General features: G+C 37.3%; 1 long non-coding RNA gene across 1 annotated transcript; it reads right to left on the minus strand.

The window, feature by feature from the left end:
- Positions 1 to 9,490: 9,490 nt before the first annotated feature.
- LOC147299561 (uncharacterized) lies at positions 9,491 to 11,917 on the minus strand. The gene is made up of 3 exons (XR_015120040.1): positions 11,515 to 11,917; positions 10,643 to 10,700; positions 9,491 to 9,677 (listed from the first exon to the last, which is right to left on the minus strand). It is a non-coding gene; the product is annotated as an uncharacterized LOC147299561 (long non-coding RNA).
- Between the last annotated feature and the right edge of the window lie 5,448 nt (positions 11,918 to 17,365).

Raw genomic sequence — 17,365 nt, forward strand, 5'->3', positions numbered from 1 at the left:
TGTTTGCTTTAAGATCGTCATGAAATAGCAGTGCTGCCACAAGTAAAAAGATAGCCTGTTTGAGATCGAGCTTTATGTACGTGGATCAACAAGATAGCTTGCATCAGCATATCCAATTAATTCTGACTTTGATCATTTTGGATAGAACAAACCCATGTCAGTTGTCCCACGAAGGTATCGTATTACATGCTTAACACCCTTCCAATGTCTCTGCGTTGGTGTAGATCGAGTTGTATCTTGCCAATAGGTTCACAAGAAAGGCAATATCACTTTGTGTTTTGGGATTGTACAATTTGCAAGATACATAAGAGCCCCAATTGCACTTAAGTATGGTGTTTCAGGACCAAGGGGTTCATCATCATCTCGAGGACATAAATATCTTTGTGTACATCAAGTGATCGTACAACCATTGGACAACTGAGTGGATGAGTTTTATCCATATAAAAACACTTTAAGACCTTTTCTGTATATGTTGATTGATGGATAAAGACTATACTAGGTAAATGCTCGATCTGTAGGCCGAGACAGAACTTAGTTTTACTAAGATCTTTCATTTTGAACTTATTCATCAAGTAATCAGCAGCACTTATAATTTCATTAGTAGTGTCAACAAGATTTAAGTCATCTACATAAACTGCAATGATGGCAAATCCATTTTCCGATCTTTTAATAAGAACGCATGGGCAAATTTGATTATTTGTATATCCTTCTTTTAGAAGGTATTCGCTAAGGCGATTGTACCACATGCGTCCGAATTTCTTTAATCGATACAAGGATCATTGTAGTTTTATTGAATATAAGCTATGAGGTTTTGAATTATTCACCTCAAGCAGTTTGAACCCTTCAGGGACTCTCATGTAGATGTCACTATCAAGTGATCCATATAGATAGGTAGTAACTACGTCCATAAGACGCATATCAAGATTTTCTGTGACTGTCAAACAAATAATGAAACGAAATTTAATAGCATCCATTACAGGGGAGTATGTCTCATCATAGGTAATGCCAGGTTTTTGAGAGAAACCTTGTGCTATAAGTCATGCTTTATATCTCACGATCTCATTTTTCTCATTTCGTTTTTGAACAAATACCCACTTGTATCTAATGGGTTTTACGCCTTCAGGCGGTTGGACTACGGGTCAAAAAACATGACGTTTTGCCAGTGAATTTAATTCTGCTTGGATTGCTTCTTTCTATTTTGGCCAATCAATTGTATGTCGACATTGTTCAACCATTTGCGGTTCAGGATGCTGATTATCATTCACAATGTTGTGAGCGATCATATAAGCAAAAGTATTATCAACCACAATTTTGTTTTGATGTTTTGGCTCACAAGGGCACACAAGGGCATTATTTGGGAAAAATAATGTTTTGGCTCTTTAGGGGATGACCATTTGATTGCTCAATTATCCGACGCATCATAATTGTCCCATGGTGACCAAGTTAGTCATGCCAAAACATAAAATTCTTTAAATTAGCTAACTTTTTGTTCGTCATATGATATGCTTCTATTGCTTGTATGGTTGTATGATACAAGCCAGTGGAGAAAGCGGACAATTTTTCAAATACATGCTTTTTGCATGAAACAGTAGAAATGATGCTCAAGAATTCGATATGACCCTCATTCGTAGTTTCAAAATGATACCCATTACAACTGATATCTTTAAAACTGAGTAGATTTCTCTTTGATTTTCTGGAATATAATGCATCAGCAATTTGGAACTTTGTTCCTTTGGGTAATATCAATGTGGCTCTGCCATAGCCATCAATCAGGTTGCAAACCTTGAGATTGTATTTACATTATCTTTTTTGAATGTCAAAGTCAAGAAGTATTTCTTATCTCAAAGTATTGTATGCGCGCGTCGTTCCACTGTCTACGTACTAGACAATCATCTCCATTACGGGCAAGCCATTTAATTTCGTCATGCCTTTGTGTAATAAAGAAATAAATATAATAAGTATAAATACGAAGAAAATCCAAAAGAATTGTATTGAATGAAAAATTCACTAACATAATTCAAGTTTTAAAATAAAAATCAAACCCTAGAGCCAACTAAAACGAAATAAATAGAAATCTATCTTTAAATGAAAACTGAAAACATAGAAATTGAACTGAAAAACTTAATCAGTAGAAAGAACTCCTCTCCCAATAAGGTGATCAATCCTCCCATTAGGGTCTTCAAAGAAATCTGACATGCATGTCCAAGTGGGATATATCCACTGGTCAATCATAATCAGCAAAATTTGCCTCTTTTTCTTTTCCTTTTGCCTTTGATGCCTCATAAAGATCAGCAAGATGTTTGGCAATGCAAAAAACACGCGCCTAATGTCCTTTCATTTCACACCGATCACATATATCATCATTCTTATTAGAGGTCCAATTGGATGAACCTCTACCTCTTTCTTATCTCCCACCATTGTTGTTCCTTTGACGATGGTATGGTGCTGATAAGTTATTGGAGGAACGATTATGACCATCACGATTCCTTTTGTTATTTTGGCCACGACCACAATCTTGATTAATGCCTTGCCCATTATTATGCCCACGATTATTTGCATTGCCATTTGCATGGTTAGCTTCATGAATGGAGGTAGAGTTGGCATTCGCCCCGGGACTCGGATTAGAGCCAGTTGGGCTAGATTGATGATCTATCATCAGTAGTTCATTATTTTGCTCACCCACTAGGAGACATGCAATCAATTCAGATTATTTTTGGAACCTGCGCTCATGATATTGTTGTTTCAAGACCACATTAGAGGCATGAAATGTTGAGAAAATTCTCTCCAGCATGTCCTCTTCAGTCACTCTATCCCCACACAATCTTAATTGGGAGATGATTTTGAACATTGTTGAATTGTATTCACTGACTGTCTTGAAATCCTGCAATTGTAGGTGCATCTAGTCATGACGTGCCTTTGAGAAGATGACAGTCTTTTGATGGTCATATCTTTCCTTTAAGTTGGTCCAAAGGACAAAAGATGCTTCATTGTTCTCTTGGATTGTATCTCTAAGGCCCTTAGGGGTGAGATGGATTTTGGTATCAAGAATCCACGAGAGATAGTTCTTGCAAGTGACATCAAGAGCCACAAACTCAAGCTTTGTGAGGTTCGATAATGTTTCAAACATTACATAACAAAAGAATAGTGTATTAGGATCCATAATAATATGTAATGTGAACATTTTAGTTCATGCAATTGGATCCAATAAACTTAAATTCAGCTTTGAAATATGTAGGTCCTTAGGAACTTTTGGTTCTGAACTCAAAATGGAACAATAGGTCTTTGATTGCATAGGAAGCACCTTTGGCACTCAATTAGGATTGAGGAACTTCAGACCACTCAATCAATTTTCAGGATCATAGAATATTTAATCCATATCAATTTGGTGATAAAGATCACATATTTGAAGCAAATATTGGATAATAATATAAATGTGTACAAATAATAAAATATAAAAGATAATTCATATATAGTACATATATATATTAACGGAGGCAATAAAAGTATTATATTTAATTAAAGGTTCTATATGATAATACTGTTGGAATATGTACTAATGCAAATCGTTTTAATAAACGTATTTTATATATTTCTAACATTGTGGGTAAACTCGTCTTTTATGTTTCATCATTCATATGCATACTATATCCCAATATATGTGTGTATGCATAAAAGTAGTCTATGATTTCAAGTTAAGAGAACAATGTCCTAAAGAAGTTAGGACAGTGAGGCTTATATCCCTTAGGCTACGTTTGTTAGCTAGGATTATAGGGGATTGTGTTAAATAACACGTTTATCCTACGTTTGGCAACACCTGGTGCTATTTTAAGAACTTGGTGTTAAAAACAAAGCACCGGTTTTAAAAACATAGGCTTAGGCGTTCTTCCACAACACGGTGCTAAAGTGATGTGCTAAATAAGAACTCGCTAGTCACTATTATTTCTCCTTTTTGTATTCAACGGTTTCATGATTTGGTCGTTTCAAGTTTGATCTCAGCTCTCTCAATCGAACCCATGGGAGGAGACCAACATAGCCCAGTCCTCTCTCCCTCCTTTCTTCCTCCTCTTTGTTTTTTTCTCTCAACCTCTATCCCTTTCTTTGTGGACGTACGTCACGTACCAAATTGGCTTGAATTGCTCTCAGCTCTCTTAATCGAACCCATGGGAGGAGACCAACATACCCAATCCTTTCTATCTCCCTCCTTTCTTTCTCCTCTCTCTTTTTTTCTCTCAACCTCTCTCTCTTTCTCTATAGACCAGATTGGCTTGAATTGATCTACTAGGTTATTTGGGGTTGATATACTGAATTGATGGCTTGAGATGTTTTTGGTTTTTTTTTTCCATAATTTCTTTAATTTCTTTCTAGACCAGATTGCCTTAAATTGATCTATTGTGTTTTTTTTGGGATTGATATACCGAATTGATAGCTTGAGATTTTTCAGGGTTCGTTTTTTTTTGTGGGTTTTGTAACTTTTGTTCTTATCTTTTTTTTTCCCTTTTATCATTATTAATTGTTAAAAAAAAAAAATCAAACGTGCAATCGATGAGTGTGTCAAGAATGACAATGCTCAAGGAGTTGGGCTTCTTTAGAAACCAATGTAGGGAGAATTAGTTGGATCCCAAATTTGTATAATTTAATGCATTTAAATGTCATAAAAACAACATTGGAAATATTGCTCAAAAAATTCAAATGTAAATAAGAAAGTGATAGCATTTTAAAAGTGGTCACCCCAATTTATTGCATTAAACTATGTTAAGAGATTTTATAATTTAATTATTCAGAACTTCAAACTAAATTGAAAAAAAAATTGATGATTAATATGTTTAATTATTTTAAAAATTAAATTATGTATAGCTCAGTCTGATTATGCATTAAACACAAAGCAGTGTTCTTTAAATTATTCTGCTTCATAATCGGACACAACACCAAACATAGAATAACATTTAGTTCAGCTTACTTCAATCCAACACAGTCCAACATAATCCATAAGAATAGTCCAGTCCAACACAGTCCAATGTAACAAACGGAGCCTTAGTACTTGAAGTCTAAATTGTTCTTGATTACAAGATTGATAATTGGACAAAATCAATTCAGTAAGACCAGCATGATCTATCTCTACTTAATGTTTAAGATAATCGATTTCATATTATCGCTGTAGAGACACTAGAAGAAGGTAATGGGTGCTAGTAAATGGTTCATTGAACATGACCGACTGAACGAGTTCCTGTCATGGAGTATTGCTCACCCGTCAACAGGAATTCGTTAAGTCTTGATAATACAATTGGTCCTTAGACTTGACACGCCACAGTTGTCCTGTACTCTCGGTCGCTATGCTTTAACTGTATTATAAGACTGAGCTCCTAGAGTTTTGTTAAAGGTACAAATTGGGTATAGTCACTGACGTATAGGGACATGTGTGTGTTCAACATAAGATCTATCACTCCTGGTGATATAAGAGATATTTCAAGAGCCAACAGATGTTTAGATTCAGGAATCTCTGGCCAAAGTACTAGATCTACTTCCTTGACCAAATGGAATCTATACATAAATGTTGCAGCTTAAGGATTGTGGTAAGGTTGACATAATTCCATACCCGACCATAATCTAGGAACATAGGATGATAGAGAGACTGTATTGTGTTGCAATCAAGACATAATAGGTTCTTTTCCCTTTCGGTTAATTTGGGTAGCCACGACACGTTGCTAGTGTCAATCATGGCTTGTGGAGACTTGAGGGTAAAACGGTAATTTTACCCAAATTAGGTTGCTTTAGGAATGTATCTTAAAACCACTACCGAATTCAATTAGAATCTAAGAGGTCACACACCAATAGGTGTGAGATGATAGTAGAAATGAGCCTGAACATAATTAATTAAATGGGTTAATTAATTTGAGCCGAAGACTAATAGAAAAGAAATAAAAGGGATGGGCTTTTGGGCTTATTAATTAATTAAATAGTTAATTAATTAATGGTTAATTACCTAGTCAAATAAACCAACAAACTTGGTCCATAAGACAAGGTGGTCGGCCCCCTTATAGTGGAATATTAGTTTCCAATCAAGTCTATATATAAGGGGTCCAAGTCAAGGTATATGACTAGACGAGTTTTGAGAAATCACTTTACTATATATATATTGACAAGTACATATTTAGATGTTAATTCATGGCAGAAAATGGCCACATTCTTCTTTTGTTGAAACCTCTATTTCAAGGATAAACAGAACCATATATCAAAGATTTATAACATCAGCTACAACTCAACCTTCATAGAAGCAATCAATCTTAACATTCATACACCCATTTGACTAGACAACTTCAACATATGAAATGCATGTAGAATCAACTATGGTAAACCAGCCCAAGTTTAGTTTGTATATGATATTAGGTGCATCAAATGTTTAAAACATACATAACCAATTATGATAGTTTTAACAAGATCATGTCTCGATAATATTATTATTATTTCACAATTAACTTACTCATCATCTTCCTATCAAAACTTTACCTAACAGTTCATAAACAAAAATAAAACAAAATTGAAAATACCCAGCAGCTCTCCCCATGATATGGTGTCGTTGCAACCAACGCTGGCTCGGAGCATACAGCTCTCCCCAATGTTGTTTTTCTCATAACCTCAAATCATTATTCTAGTTATAAGAAACATGATATATAATATTAAAACCAAACCATATAAAATATCAAATCCCAGACTTGAAGTGGCAAAGCATACAAAGGAATGTTTGAGCAATAGAAGATAAATCTTACCATATAGAAGATCGAGTACAAAGATAGGACTAAGAAAATAATAATACCCAAAACTAACATAAAATCTTCAATTCTGCAAATGCTTAGCCCAAACAGAATTTTAAATTCTAAACCCTACACAAATCATATCCCCAAAACTAAAACCTAAAACTCAAAATAGAAATTAAAAAACTCAAGATAGGATTTCCTTACCTCAAACATGCATAATCAACAACCTGAAACATAAAAACTAAAATTAACACAAAAAACTACACAGAAAACTAAAATAAAAACTATCAGTAAATAAAAAAACTGAGAAATAAAATTATCACCAAAATGGTGGTGGCTCCGATGGTAAGGCAGTGGGTCGCTCAATTGCTGGAGAAAAATGAAATGAAAATCCAAACTTTTATGTAAAACCCCAAAGACCTTGGTGAATGGCGGATCAGAGTGAGTAGATCTGGGAGATTGAAGAGTGGGCTGGGAGGTTCAGCACACCGAGGAGAGAAGGTTGGTGGTGGCACGAGACCTTGTTGCTGCCAGAAACGATGGATTGTTGGAAATGGGTTTGACACATTTAGGGTTCGAATCGGGTCCTTGGCTGGGTGGTTGAGGAGAAGAAGACCAGAGGGAGAAGGGGGAGGAGGAGGCAAGCATCCTGGTGCCTGTCCCGTTGCCCACCGCTGCGGGACGGTGGCAGATTGAAGAAAGAAAGAAGAGAGAACTCGGGAAGGGAGAGAGAGAGAAAGATTGGGGGTTGCGGGAGGGAAAGTCAGAATGGGACAGTGAGAGAGTGATATATTTTTTAAAGTGTGACTGAGATGGAGAGAAGATCGAAGACAGAGAGAAAGAGAGAACCCAGGAGATTGAGATGACTAATCGTACCTTTTGGCTGCAACCCAGGACGATGAGCAAGGCAGAGAGAAAGAATTTGAGGGCCGACGCTGACGCCAAGGTCAACCACATGACGACGACAACAACTGTGAGAACAAAGGGTGGGTGTGTGTGTGTGTGTGTGAGAGAGAGAGAGAGAGAGCTCGGGGTAAGAGGAACTGCTGAGATTGTTTATGTGTTTGTGTTTGAGAGGGAAGTATTGGGTCTAAGTTTAAGTCAAAGCCTTTAACTTCTCCTAAAAATTTGTATATTGGTTTTTAGTTGAAATAATTAATATCAGTTCATGGTTTAGATATCGATTTTATAGAATTTTAATTTTTACCCAAAACTTTAGATATCGAATTTGGAAACCTAGTGATATACAAATGTGTTTCCACATCAATTTTAAAAAACTAAAAATCTAACTGATATAAAAAAACTTTTACAATATCAATTTTTTAAAAACCGATATCTTTCTAGTGATATCTATTAAGGTTTTTCTTGTAGTGGTTTTGTATTGGAATTAGGATTTTGGATCAATCACGTGAACTAGTGATGATGGTGTTGTAAGGACAACTTAGGAATTTCTTGAATGAACATGTGGGATCAGGCTAAGCTCTTGAAATCAAGTAGGGGGATCTGGGGAACCTCTTACTGCAAATTTGATTCTATTGAATCTTTGTTGAAAATGCGATATGTGTGCTAATACGTGATTTATATGAATTATATGAATTACTTGAATATGATATGAATTAATTAATTAATATATAATTACGTGTATTTATTTGAATGTGAAATTTATTTGTACGTGAAGCATGATTCATTGAGAAATGGAGTTTACGGTGGTGAGAAGGGATTAAGTGTGAAATTTAAATTCCTAAGTGCGTGGGGAGAGACGCCCCTTCAGTTGCGACTGATAAAAGTATCTTTTTCCCAACGCGCATTGGGACCTTCAGTTGCAATCGAAGTTATGATATCTTGCACTTTAATTGCAGATTAAAGTGAAGATGTGCATTGCAATTTATATTTCAATATGCATCGAATGTTAATTTGTATAATAGGACACTTGGGGCCACATTGGTAAAATGCATGGTATGGGACGTGCAGACCTATTTGTTTTATTATATGAATTAACTCTTTATCCATATTATGAGGTTTCAATCGAGGAAGTGCAGCATAACATTCATGCATTAATAAGATTATTATATTATGTATTATCTGCTCCATGCTGTATGTTTCAATGAGCGTGACACTTTGGGGCGTGACACTTTGGGTGCAAAAGATGAATTTGCATAACCAATAGCACAGGAATTGAGCGTGCTCTTCCATAGTCACTTCACCTTCAGTTTTGGCGAAGGTATTCAGCCAAGACTCATAGTTCAAAGTCTTGTGGTGGGCGTACTCCAGTGCCACGTCATAGTGGTAGTCATTAACCCAGAGTCAATAATGTTGTCGTGCGCCTGGAGGCCAAAGATTACGGCCATGTCTGGAATAGTGGGTGTCATCTATCCGAATTTCAGATTAAGGGTGTTGGTTGCCGAGGACCATAAGCATAGTGTCGTCGAGAGCAAGGTGCGATCCACGGGAACTTCTTCCAGAAACATCAAGATTAAGTCTTTAATCCCCAACTTCATCCACAAATCGCCATTAGCGTCATCCATTCGCAGAATCCATTTTTTCCAGTCAGTCTTGACTGTGGGTGACAGGACCGCCCCCGGATTTCCACCCTGAAAAACCCGGAAGGATCCTGCGGGATCCAAATTCAAGGAAAATCCTACCAAAAATTCGGCAGAACCTCCCCTGAAAATAGACTAACCCAGAAATTTCAAACCTGTAAAAGAACACTTCTAAACAGCAAAGCACCTCTACCACAACCAAAATAGGGTCTCAGACCCAGCAATCTCACAGAAATCCAACTTAAAATTTTAGAATGGTTATCAGAGCACCTATTCTATTACAAGGAAATTTTTACAAGAATAAAATGTCGCCTACAGGGTCCGACTAGGGAGATGGACGCGAATGCCTCGACGTTATTGGCTCGACCTCCACCAAAGCTATTACCTGGGGGACAATTTAAGACAAAACAAAACAAACTGTGAGACAAACTCAGTGAGTGGACAGTTTAATGAAAACGAAAATAAAAATAAAAATAAACTTCTTGTTTCAGAAAATCTTTCAAAACCACATTTAGCACTAAGACCTCACGTTACTCTCTGAAATCCCCCAGTTTTAAAACGCTTTCAAAAACTCGCTCTAAATTAGTTTTTTATAACCAAATAGAAAATAAACTATTTATCAAATAGAATTCAAATATTTAAAGTTCTGAATAGTTTTATAATTTTAAAATAAATTATCACCATAAAACCGTATAATACATATACAACACACCAAGCCAGTTACCCGGAGAATCTATCATACATGCGCAGAGCCGAGAATCTGTCATACGTATGCAGAGCCTAAAAGTCTGTCGTACGTGCACGCAGAGCCAACCCCCAAAGGGTCAAGCATCACGACACACGGCCCAAAGCCTATGTGTGTGCCGCAATGGGTCCCAAAGACCTATCTAAATCTGATAACCTGGAAGGGTACTGAAGTGGGTGGTTTGAAAATCAATAACTCATAAACACATAAGCCAAATCTCAAATCCTTTCATCTTTCTTCCAAAACTCTTCTTAACAAAACCAAACTCATCAAAATCATTTCCTTAAATTGTAATATCCCATAACAAATATAAATAAACATTGAGACGAAGAATACGAAATATAAACGATCTTTCCATAACCAACTTGAAATTAAATACGCCATTCCAAACATAGTACGCACTTTTAATATAAATTCATATATGAAAGCACGCTAAAATATTTCTTGATCGTGAAATTTATGAAATCCAAGATAAGTGTATTTAGTTAATATAAATGATTATTTGATAGACATTTAAAATTTAAAGCTCAAAATGAATTCAAGTTAAGCCAAAGAAATTAAAACCACATAAAAACATAAATTATTAAAATTCAAGGTCCACTCACAGTGAGAAAATCTAACTCCGATCCTCCGCCGGATCGTCGCGAACCCCAGTCGTCTCACCTAAAGAATAAACCATAATTTCAATTAGTCTTGACTCGATAATAATTAAAGTGTGTACAAGAAATATTGAACCTAATTGTCACGCCCATTTATCAATTAACCCGAGGATTTATTTACTTAATGCATAATAACCCCGTAAGCACTACTTCCTTCTTCGAATCTCCTTGGCTCAACCCAACATCGCCCCAACGTCCCAAAACCAGTCCCAACTTAAAAGAGACTCTTCCGATGTTCACTTTGATCAAAAGGCTCTCCCTAGAACGAAATTAGTATTAAAAAGTCTCAAATTAATTCTACAATAACTCCGTCTTTCCAACTATAAATGACATAGCCAAAACCAATTATAAACCTCAAATATAAATCTACGTAGCCTACCTCTATCGACCACACCGTCTGGGGGTAAATTCGTTATCTAAAAAGTGTCCAATTTCGAACCAGATTGAAATTTCCGTCAACCCAAGGGGCATCCACCTATCCAAAAACATTCCAACTCAGTAGGGGTTTGTTTTTCACATTATCTAAAAGAAGTGGAGGTTGGGTGGTTGAAACCACCACTGAAACTGCTCAAGGTGGCGGCACAAAACTAAAATTCACCATTTCTCCAACATTTCTCTAACTTTTCAGTTCTAACCGCAAAATTGGAGTTCCTAGAGATAAACTTATCCAATAAACATCGAGAACACCCTCTAATCCAAAAACCCAAGAAATCCCGAAATGGCCCTAAAATCCAATAATTTGAAGTTTCAATTTTTAAGATTTTCTAGGCTAGCAAACCAGAGGAAATGAAACCCAAAGAAAGAGGAAGAAAACCCACCTACAAAGGAGGTGATTGGCGTCGGAATTTGGTCGGAGGATGGAGGAGAAACCGGCGGTCAAAACTGTCTTTTCCGAGCTGATTCGCGCGCAGAGGTGGCTGGGCTGGCTGGAGGAGCACTGGGGGAGGTCGCCGGCCTGAAGGAAGGTCACCGGAGAGTGGCGACTGCGAGGGGAGGCCAGCGTTGGTGGCCGGTGCTGCGCACAGAGGGAGAGAGCAGAGAAAACACGGGGAGAGAGAGTGTAGGCTCAGGGGAGGTGGTCGGCGCTGGAAGGCGTGTTCTCCAGAGTCAGGGATTGGCAATGGGTGGCCGGTGATGGTGGCTGGTGGTGGCTGGTTGATGCACGCAGGGGAGGGAGCGGGTGAAGGAAGAAGATGAAGAAAGAGAGAGAGAGAGAGAGAGAGAGAGAGAGAGAGAGAGAAAGAGAATGAGGAGAGAGAGAGAGAGAGAGAATGAGGAGAGAGAGAGAGAGATGGCTGATTTAAATGGTGGTATTTGGGCTTTGAAATTACCCAATTGCCCCTTTCTAGAAAATTCTCCACCTTTCCTACTAAAATTCTCAAATTGAACACCGTTTTTGTCTATGCGTTTGGAAACTCGAGTTCTAAATAATCCGTCTCGAACTTAAAGGTTACAAACTTGAATTAAAACACCCCTCTAAATGCTAGAATTCCCTTCCAAAAATTTTAATAATGCCCGCCCAAAAGATAAATTTTTATTAAAGAAATGAGACTTGGGTTCGGGTCGTTACAGTGGGCTATTGAGTTTGTGGCCGAGAAGTGTTCCAACCAGACCAATCAGCGAATTTGAAAAAGTAGGAATCATCCGGCCAATGCTTTGCAAGAACATCTTTCACACTTTCTGGAAGATTCGTAGCGAAGATTGGGCCGAGGCAACGCGTTTCACCCTTTTTGCCGTTATTTTCACTATTATAACGTTTAGTCATAACGTTATGGGTTTCATTCTTTGAGAGAGCATCCACGGCTTGAGTAAGGGCTTCCTCGAATTTGGCAGAACAAGCAACAATGGTTTTTTGTAGGTTTTTAGGCATGTTCTCCATTATCATTACAGAGCCTATCATCAGTGGGACAGGTGCAGGCTGCGGGGTGACGTTCCCAGTAAATTCATGGGCATTAAAGGGGTTGTCAGCAATGGTGGCTTCCATAACTCCCCGATTTTTTGGCATGGGGATAGGTATTCCAGCCCCAACAGCGACGATGACATCAGAACCAGCAGCGGCAAATGCAGAGGAAGAAGCGGATGCAGAAGAAGAAGCCATTAAGGAATAAAGAGGTAGAGAGTTTTGGGATTTCCGAAAATTTTGAAGAACACAGAAGAGAACTTAGAAGGAATATAGAGAGTTTTGGGATTTCTAGAGAGTTTGGAAAGCGTAAAGAGAGAGATGAAGTTTTTCAGTTTTTATATGTGCTGGAGAATAGGAAGAGATGCGCATAGGGTTTGGTGGGAGTTTTCAATTTTGATTAATCAAAGGAAAGTAATGATAAATTACAGAAATCGAGGCAGTTTTGGACGCTAAAGTGAGTTTGATGATTGAGATTGACCTCGGGTCTTACGAAACGTGCGCCGTCAAGTCACTTATGTGATGGGGGTGGTTGAGAGCATTTAATGCTAGGATTTTATAGTTATTAGAGATCTTATCCCAAACTAAATTCTCGGCGTGAAAGTTGAAAGAACCAAAAGGAAGATTTACAAGTATTAGTTAAATAATAGCGTCATGCCGCGACGTATGAAGGATATATGTGCATAAATACATTTCCTTAACCAACTTGGCGATATGTTGCCGAAGCTCATGGAAATGGGGGGGGCATATATTTACATCCTATTTTGGTTTTAGGCCGAGGTCACGGCCAAGTCCATAGCGTTAATAATCAAGCTCATTTATGGTTGAAGGTGAAGCCCACAGCGTGTTACAGAATTAAAGCCCAAACTGCCAAACTTACATTTGAAGGAAGTTTTCTTTTTCGGCTGAGAATCATTGGCGATGTAGGAGTGCTAAATCAAGATAAAGCAAAATTTCAGTAATTTGGACGCAAAGAAAGGGAAGAATCAAGAAGGAAATAGAAGTCCAAAGTCAAGTTGGAGAAGGTTTCTTAACCCTAGGAGCGGTCACTATATAAAGCAAGGCATTAGAAAGAAAAACTTTCTCAACACATCTCACAAATATCATGCACAAGCTTTTCAATACTTCAAATTCCCAAATTCTCACAGATTTTAGTGTTCTTTAGTTCCTTTGTTTATTCAAGACCTAGTTCTTTGTTTTTTGGCTCTGCTAAGATCATTTCTTAGTATCGATTTCGTTATTATTACTTTTCCTTCGTTGTTTATTTTTCTATGAAATTTATCATAAGAACCCGCATTGTTACTCAATTTAGAGATAATCAAATAATTCACACATTTTTTATTAAAGTACATTATTTTGCGATTCATTCTGTTACTCAGGATACGATCTTGCGCACTTACGAATTCGAGCATAGAATCATTGAAACTAGTGATATTTATAAGTCCTTGAGGATCAAGGCATCAAAGAACCAAGGCGAGTTTTTTGTTCCTTTCTCGCATAACAATTATTTGGTTAGAAGATTAGTTCACGGCACAATACATTGATTCAATTATAAATTCTGTCTACGGCTTTTCGGCCGGTTGACAGTGGCACGCTCACTAATTTATTTAAAGGACTTCAATGTTCTTATTCAAGGATTTCGACAATCTTTGCTATAATATTTTAGGGTAACAATAACATTCTTAAAAAGGTTTGCGAAATGGTTTTAAAACTAGGGGATTTCAAAAATCAAGTTTGTTTTAGAAAGAATGGTTGATTTGTCTTGAAAAATGAAATTTTGAAAGGTTCTATGCAATTAAATCTTTTTATGTCCACTCACTAAGTTTATCTCACATTTTCTCTGTCTTGTTTTAATTTCCCTCCAGCTAGTAGCGATGGTGGAGGTCGAGGCATACCTTCCATTTTCATTCCTCGGACATCGTAGGCTATATGTCCACCTTGTTTATTTCTTTAGTTTTCAGTTTAACACTTAATGTATTAGTGGCTCTGATAACTGAACTTAGAATCTCTGACTAAGTTGTGTTTGATGGGTCTGAGACCCTTTTGGTTGTGGTAGAGGTGGCTGTTGATTTGTAGAAGTGTTTTGTTCAAGTTTTTAAAAGTTGGGTTATTCTAATTTCAGAGGAAGTTCTATCGAATTTTTTATAGGAATTTCTTTGGTTTTGGATTCCATAAGATCACTCCGGGTTTTAGGGTGGAATCTAGGGACGGTCCTGTCACTTTGGGTCCATCAAAAGTCAGTAATCATCTCTTTTACCCATTTTAAAGTCAGTTTTATATATATTGCAAATATATATTAAAGAAGTTATATAACATATATAAATATATAAATAAATATATATATATATATATACACACAGAAATGATCACTCGCTCACCATAGAATGAGGAATTCCCCGCTCACCTAACCACCCAGCAATGAATTTCAATGATCGGAACAATCCATATTTTAGAGTATCATTCAAAAATCACCCTTGCAAAAAATTAGCTAAATCGGAAATTGTTTAGCTAGTATCTTACTGTCAATATCATTTCAACCTTATCTGACGAATTGTATTTGTCTGCAAAGTTTGGAGGACCAAACAATTATCGATTTGGCTGATTTTTTACAAGGACGACCCTTAAGGATAGACCTAAAAAGTGGCCTGTCCCGATCATTGAATTCCCCGCTTTGTGGTGAGCGGGTGGTTAGTTGAGCGGGGAATTCTCCGCTCTATGGTAAGCGGGTGATCATTACTATATATATATATATACTATATTTGAAACGCCCCGAACCTCGGGCCCATGAAAATACTGAACATCAAACTGTTTAATCTATTTTCTCTTATTTTTGAGCCATGCACAACAACATAAGTAAATATAATTCTGTCGAAAACATTTTTAATAAATCTCTCTGGGTCCCACTGCCTCGTCTTCTTCTCACTGCTTCCTCAGCCTGTTTAACCTGCAAAACACAAATCCTACACCACATCCATGGTATACGAGGTTATACGACAAACCTGGTAAGCACACTAGAGATCGTATAAGTGAAGTGACATAGTAATTGTCCTCAATAATTTTCTCAATCCCCAAACTCAAAAAATAATCCACAAAATATCCATAATTACTTAATTACAAAACATTCCACCACTAATCATCCAAACATCAAGATAACCAAAAACTCCTCAATGCACATCAAATCTCATCAATAATAATAATAAAACATTTTGGCAAATCAATTGCCTAATCGTTAACTATTAACCTCAAACGTTCACATCCTAATTAATAACCTCACGGCATAATCACTCTCGCTTCCCTTCTCAAGCTTCGAGCCTAAACCTTACCAAGTTCTAACCAGCCCAAGTCCTAACGAACAAAAGCCATACGACACACGGTACAAACAAACATCTATCCAATTTCACTCACGACGCTCTTTGAACCCTCCAACTTTAAATCTATTTCTCAAATCTATCTCTTCTTTCTAATCCATTTTTAAGTCATCTCAAAACTATAATTTGAACTCTGAAGAATAAATAATATTTTCAAGTTGTAAAACTATTAAAATAACTGAAATAAAAACACAATGCTCTACTGAAACTATCATTTAAAATATTTACTGATGTAATTTCATTTCGCAAAATGCTCCACAAACTGATATCTCACGCCACACTAGTACCCGGGGAACTGCTGGTCATACACTGCCGAGTCATCTCTAGGCAAGTGCAGAGCAAATCTATACCTGCTGTGATGCTGGTCATACACTGCCGACTAGGCAAGTGCAGAGCAAATGTTATGCTGGTCATACACCGCTGACTAGGCATGTGCAGAGCAATTGTTATGCTGGTCATACACCGCCGACTAGGCAAGTGCAGAGCAATTGTTATGCTGGTCATACACCGCCGACTAGGCAAGTGCAGAGCAATTGTTATGCTGGTCATACACTGCCGACTAGGCAAGTGCAGAGCAATTGTTATGCTGGTCATACACTGCCGACTAGGCAAGTGCAGAGCAATTGTTATGCTGGTCATACACTGCCGACTAGGCAAGTGCAGAGCAATTGTTATGCTGGTCATACACTGCCGACTAGGCAAGTGCAGAGCAATTGTTATGCTGGTCATACACCGCCAACTAGGCAAGTGCAGAGCGAGTGCTGGTCATACACTGCCGAGTCATCTCTAGGCGAGTGCAGAGCAATTGTATACCTGTGCTGGTCATACACCGCCGAGTCATCTCTAGGCGAGTGCAGAGCAATTATGTACCTGTGCTGGTCATACACCGCCGAGTCATTTCTAGGCGAGTGCAGAGCAATTATATACCTGCTGAAGGGGGTACTAATATGGCGATTTGAAACCGCTTCGTATACTTCAATAAACCACTTCTCAAAAATTCTCTTCCATATAAAAACTGAAAATAATATTCTTCTGATAAATCCGTTAAAATCAAATCATTTCCCAAATCATGAAAACTGCTAGATTCAAATCATTTCTGAAGGACGAAAATTCAATAATAATACTTCCCCAAAATAATACCAAAATCATTTCCAGAAACTGTTCATACTCAATTTTTTTTTTTTTTTTTGGGCAAATTTTCATACTCAATTAAATCAAGGAAAGAGTTGAATTATAAAATGTACAAAACATTTCGAAAACCAAGGATCCACTCACAGTCTACCCTGAACCATACTGAAACCTTTCTGAAATTGATTCCTACTCACGACCCCTTCCTCACTTGTTTGTCATTCCTACTCACAGTCTATTGTATGATAATTGCTTATTCCTCACTTAATCCTT

The sequence above is a fragment of the Dryas octopetala genome, chromosome 1 (genome assembly GCF_963921425.1).
Source record: "Dryas octopetala chromosome 1, drDryOcto1.1, whole genome shotgun sequence".
NCBI lineage: Eukaryota > Viridiplantae > Streptophyta > Magnoliopsida > Rosales > Rosaceae > Dryas > Dryas octopetala.